This window comes from Thermobia domestica, chromosome 7 (assembly GCF_964235325.1).
Source record: "Thermobia domestica chromosome 7, izTheDome1.hap1.1, whole genome shotgun sequence".
NCBI classification, from domain to species: Eukaryota; Metazoa; Arthropoda; class Insecta; order Zygentoma; family Lepismatidae; genus Thermobia; species Thermobia domestica.
The window spans coordinates 148,331,187-148,337,716 of record NC_137460.1 but is presented as its reverse complement, the minus strand read 5'-3'; the positions used below and the strand labels follow the sequence as shown (position 1 = coordinate 148,337,716).

Genomic DNA, 6,530 nt, shown 5'->3' with positions numbered 1-6,530 from the left:
ACGGAAAGATAGCTAGGAAGAAACCATTGTCAACAAAGTGAGCAAAAAGAAACGGCTTCAGTTCGCTAAAATCTACGTGCAAAAGGAACCAGGATGATTGGAAGATGTTATTTTTGCTGAGGAAAGCAAATTCAACATTTTAAAGTCAGATAGCAGGGTTCTAGTGTGGCGAAAGGCTAATGAAGAACTAAGGAAACTGAATGTACTAGCAACAGTCAAATATGGTCGTGGTAACATAATGGTTTCGGGGTGCATATCTGCTGTCGGTGTGGATGAACTCAAGTTTATAAATGCTAAAATGACAAAAGAACCATACCTGAGCATTCTTAAAGAGATTTTACACAAGAGTGAGGACAAATTTGGAATCCGCGAGACTTTTAAATTTTATCACGACAACAACCCAAAAATAAGGCGTATGTTGTACGTGAATGGCTTCTGTATAACTGGCCTAAAGGTATCGAAACTCCACCACAAAGTCCGGACCTCAATCCCATTGAAAATTTGTGGGATGAACTCGACGCTAGAGTTCGGAAAGTAGCGGTAACATCAAAGGAGGAACTTCAGAGAAGGTTAACAGAAGAATGAGCCAATATTGCTCCTGAATATACCGCAAAAATAACTGGAAATATGCGAAATCACATGAAGAGGGTGATACGCAATAAAGGGTATCCAACTAGGTATTAAAACATTTTTCTTGCATTGAAAAAGGCGACAAGAAAGTTCCACATTATGTGGTGGCCGAATATTAAAGTGATTATAATTTTTGTGTTTGAGAAGAAATATTCTGATTTTTGTACGTTAGAGTTATAATGTTATGGTTTAATTTTTGTAAAAAGTTGCAGAAATATAGAGGTATAACATAGCATAAACAATATTATCACTCTACTTTACTGTAGTTCATAATATAAGATAAAACTCCAATACAATGTGGTGGCCGAATATTAAAGTGAGTCTCTGTATATATTGTAATAGTGGTTTTATTTCAATCCCACTTCAATTTGATCGTGTGTAGTAGTACGTACAATTTTTCTTCAAATATTTGCTTAGGAGAAATGAAACGAGTATTGTAAGCCTTGTGTATTTTTTTCTATCGGATGATACATCATATAATTTATCCATTATCCTTTTAATTAAATTATAACTGCATTTGATTTGATTGGATAAAGCTTAATAGGAACGTCACCAGTGAAATTATTTGTCTCCGTTAGGAAATTATGACTGAAGAAATAGGGTGTTTTGAAATTACGATGTTAAGAGAAAAGGGAGAAAAGTTCCATTAAATACGTTATAATAGAGTTAATGAAAAAGAAGTGGAAATAATAAGAAATGAAATGAATGCTCCATTTTTTTAAATAAATAAAATAATTACGATAACCCGATCAAAGATCACTTTCAAACGATCATTGAAAGTTCAATAAAATGTTTATTATATCTGTACTCATCTTAAAAGTGACAACTTTTATTAAGTAAATTTTGCTGTTCATACAGTATACAAATATTGTTTGGCTATTCTTTAGCTTTTGGCGGGGGGGGGGAAGCTTTTTCACCTACATCTTTGCGATATTCTATTCCGATCGATCGTTTTATGGTTTCATACGTTAAATTAGGATTCATAGTATAAGTAATAGTAGTAGTAGTAGTAGGAGGAGGAGGAGGAGGAGAAGGAGTAGATGTAGTAGCAGTAGTAGTAGGAACGGGTTAGAAGCCCCGCAGGGGTTCGTTGGGTTCTGTTCTCGACATAAAATGGGCAATCACTTCCACTTACCTTTAGCTACTGCCTTTTAAAAATGTGTATGATATTTTCTTAATACTACCAACTCATTTCTCCTGTAAATCATCCTGTTTTTCACTAATTCTGGTCTCCCATTTCTAAACAATTAGATTGTGTATATAGGTCAGTACTAAGAGAAACCTAAACAAGTTGACCTCGTGGCGCAACGGTAGCGCGTCTGACTCCAGATCAGAAGGTTGCGTGTTCAAATCACGTCGGGGTCAAGCCATTTTCTTCTATTTTAAAATAATGTATACAACATTGACGCGAGATTTATTAGATTGTTTTCCAGCTAGGAAACAATACCTAAAATGTATTGATAGATGATCAACGTTATTGTTAGTGCTTGTTCCTATAGGTCTTTCAAGTTCGTCTATAGTATTTACATTTTTGCACTTATTTGTTGCTTGGCTTTGCTTATTAACTGACGTCAGTGAATTCAGATGCGGACTCGTCAATTATAGGGAGGTTGGGCCAAGTAAGAAACAAATAAAAAAAATTACGATTGGCCAAACTACGAGTGTTCAGTCTTTCTAAATTTTTTTAAAGCTACTTATGTATCTAAAGCTGTTTAACTTAAAGCAGTGATCTTCAACCTTTTTCCTTTAGTGGGTCACTGTCACATTCAATAAGGGACTGGGGAATCGCACGGATCCGGTCAGTGGCGTATAGAAATTTGCAGTACGGCATAGCATATTAAAATCCAATAGGATTCAGTACACATAAACTTATTGATCGCTATCCAAATTAAACACAAATAAAGATATTAAGAAGAAAATTATAATATTTTGTAGAGTAATGGATACTTTGGTCATCGTAAAGATATTCCTAACTATTGGAAAGAACTACAGTAGAGCGTCGATTATCCGAACGTCGGTCAACCGAACGACCGCTTAACCGAACTGTGTACTGGCTCGCACCTGTTACTCTCCCACCCTACCGTCCATCATCCCCCTCATTCCCAAACCAAGTTTCCCACAGTAGTCGCCGCACTGAGCCACCGCTGGCGGAACATTGCTTCTAATGGGGCCTTCATAAGGCGCTGCTGACCGGCCAAGCCGCCAGTCGCTGTGTTTCAACAATCAGCACACTTCTGTCGGTTTGGCACTGGCTGTAGAAGTAGCGGCAGTATCAAAGCTGTTCACAGCAACAGCTGCGCCAGCTTAGAGTTGAGGCGTGCCGCTCCGCGCATGGCATATAAACATGTACAGTTCGATTATCCGAACAAACCAGTTTTCCGAACACCCATGTCCCCCAATTACTTCGGATAATCGACGCTCTACTGTATATCAAAATCTGAATTAGTTATTTTTGTTATAACATGTATGTGAGAAATGTAACATAAGAAAAATGCATAATAAAACTTTTCCATGTTCTACTCTCTTAAAATTAAAAATTACCTTTACAGACACATATGTACACACAAATTCCATTTGCAGTATCAATGAGGACACTGAATATGTTTCAGTAGCAGTCAATATTTGCTTTGAAATTGGATGAAACTACTTGTAGACAGTTTTCAAAATGTGTGTCGATCAGCACTGACACAAATCCCGGGGGACATGTCCCCTCCAATCTTGGAACTGGGGGACTGTCCCCCCAATAATCCGATTTGAAATATGTTTTTTGGAGAGAAATCTGATGATTTGTATTCGATTGCCACAAAGGAAAGTGAGATGAAATAGATGTCCCCCCAGAATAAGCTTCAAATCTGCCAGCATTCCAATGTTGAAGACAACTCTGCTCCCCTGATCCTTCACAACATTGTTTTTCAACTTCATAGATATTTCGAACATCGCTTAAAAAAAAAAAAAAAAAAAAAACATGGAAACGATCTTACCGCCCCCCCCTTCCTGTTGAAGACAGATTTGCGCCGCTGGCTGTGACAAAAGGAAACAAAGTTTCAAACAAAACAGAATTTCTTTTAAAACTCAGAAATGTATACTTTCGTTTTACTACCTTATGGATTGCATGAATCTATGAACAGAAGTTGCTGAAAGAATAAATTGCTTAAAACAAACAAACAAACAAAAAAAAATGGCTGCTTTGCTCCAACTTTGGGTTTCTAAAATAAATAAATAAAATAAATAAATAATTCAGTGCTCTTAAATATTATCTACATGTTTTAAAATACTAATGTTTCCGAAATATGAAGATAACTGTTACATTTACATAAACACCCAGGCATCTTTCGTGAATTTGCCGGGCCTGAAAAGGTGCCAGTTGATTGTATAAAGGCCCTCAGCGCCCATGGCCTGCAAATTACAAAGGGGAAAGGAACCTGAGGAAGATACCATTAAGGTAAACAACCATCGAAGCTTCCTTTTCATAGAGGGTTTTCTTCCAGGGCGCTACTCCCCTTTCCTCTGTTACCCCTAAGTAAACTTAACAGTCAAGTTACAAACTAACATATTGATTTAACATTCATGCTAGTTCTTGTATATATGCTGTTCCCTTATTCCTAGAAATGTTTTTAACCTCAACGCCATTAGAAAGAAATGGGGAAATAAGGGAATAAAATACTACACTTAACTGATTTTTGCCACACAGATAAGAAAAACTTAACTCTTAGCAATAATTTGATTGTTGGTGTTTTTTTTAAAAAAAAGAATTGTCATTTTAATTTATAAACTCCTTTTATAAAAAAAAAGAATAAAAAAATAAATTGTTAAAAATTTCGAGGTATGAAAATTTTCTAACACAAATTTTCAATTTAAATAAAGGTTATTGCTGTATAACAATTTTAAATTATACAAAATGATTTTCAGTTGTATTCAAATGATTTTCGTTTCACATTGTGTAGCTACTGTAGATCTCTAAACTGTTTGAATTCAATGTTGAAACCTTAAGAAGTAGATCTAGAAGTTATTGTTGCATCAGAAATTAAAGGCTGATGCATATGAGAAAGTTTCCCGCTATCTCTTACAATTATTACTATCTAGGAACCAATATTGAAGTTGGGAGCTATCCCCTTACGGGATTAGTTGTCGTCTCAGCATCCGACTCCTAGCTGTAATAATGGGCCTAGCAGCAACGCCCGCCGTCGGCATGCTGGTCAGTTATAATGATACCACCCTTTGAACCACCATGTCGGGGCCACATTACTACCTACCACCATGTACTTGGCTGTCCACCTTCCTGCCGACATGTTGCCGTAATAAAATTACTTTTCAGCCGCAATGGCGGTTCCAGAAAGGCGTGCTACCATCTGGATGGGGTCCTTCTTCCCGGCGACGTGGTGGCCTTATAGGAATAATTCTGCGAAAGCGTATCGGTATGTGGTCATCGCGCCGCCATGTGTCAGTAGACGGATTTCCTAAATGGGTTAGTGGTCTAAACTCAGTGGTCGAAGTGAGACTTTATGCGGTGGTATGCCATACCGCCTCTGGTTTTTCAGTAATGAGGACATACCGTCTCTGGTTTTTGAGTGATAAAGACAATGTTTAAATAGCCGGAATGTTGAGTCAAAATCATAAAAAAAGCATACCGCCTCTGCTTTTTTTCCCACTTCGAACACTGTCTAAACTCACAATTTTGAGGTGTAGCTTTAGCATGTATTTATCTCACTCTTACATGCACCTAAATCGTGAACATCCACAAATACTTCCATCTTAGCAACACTGGCGCAAATCTCGGGAAAATGAGGGGGACATGCCCCCTCCAATCTTGGAACTGGAGGGACTGTTCTCTTCAATAATCCGATTTGAAATGTGTCATTTTGGGGAGAAATGTGATGATCTGTCTCCGATTGCCACAAAGGAAAGTGAGATGAAATTCATGTCTCCCTAGAATGTGTCTCAAATCTGCCCGTCTCCCAATGTTGAAGACAACTCTGCTCTCCTGATCTTCCACAACATTGTTTTTCAACTTCATAATTGTTTTGAACATCGCTTAAAAGAAAAGATTATGGGAACGGTGTTACCCGTTCTGTTCCCCTCCCGCAGTGTTGAAGACAGATTTGCGCCGCTGTCGATCAGTCGATTCTTTAACTTTGATTTCACATTCTTCATTATTGAACAGAGCTGCATACACACATAAATTGTACTGCATGATAATGTAATGCATAGGGCATGATTTATAGAACAGGGAATTAGATTACTTTCACACATTTAGAGTAACATTCTGTCAGGTCTACACTACTAAATTTTCCTTTGAGTTCAGTAGTACAGTTAACCGATCATCAAAGATCAGTTTCAAACAACCATTGAAAGTTCAATGGTGTATGTCTGTACTCACCTTAAAAGTGACAACTTTTACCAAGTAAATTTTGCTGTTCATACAGTATGTACAAATATTATTTATATAGGTACAGTACTAACGACTAAGAGGAATTTCGGCAAGTGGACCTCGTGGCGCAACAGTAGCGCGTCTGACTCCAGATCAGAAGGTTGCGTGTTCAAATCCCGTCGGGGCCAAGTTATTTTCTTCTCTTTTAAAATAATATATACAACATTGACGCGAGATTTATTAGATTGTTTTCCAAGTAGGAAACAATACGTAAAGTGTATTGATAGATAATCATCGTTATTGTATACGTAAAAACAATTATGGTTGGTTACGATTTGCGTGATGATGTTGTTGCAAATTGCTTTTGATACAATCCGATCATTTTATTAGAGGCCTCAAATTTAGAAAGTCAATCAGATAGATTTATGAATCCCTAAAGCTTCTTACCTCGTGCGAGGAAAAATGTAGCCATTACTTTAGTGCTAGTGTTACCAACCACAGTCACTCCGTTTTACATTACTAAAAAAAACTG

At 37.2% G+C, this 6,530-nt stretch overlaps 2 non-coding genes across 2 annotated transcripts; both read left to right on the top strand.

The window, feature by feature from the left end:
- Positions 1-1,923: 1,923 nt before the first annotated feature.
- On the top strand, positions 1,924-1,995 carry TRNAW-CCA (transfer RNA tryptophan (anticodon CCA)). The gene has a single exon. It is a non-coding gene; the product is annotated as a tRNA-Trp (tRNA).
- Positions 1,996-6,113: 4,118 nt separating this feature from the next.
- Positions 6,114-6,186, top strand: TRNAW-CCA (transfer RNA tryptophan (anticodon CCA)). Its single transcript has one exon. It is a non-coding gene; the product is annotated as a tRNA-Trp (tRNA).
- The last annotated feature ends 344 nt before the right edge of the window (positions 6,187-6,530 follow it).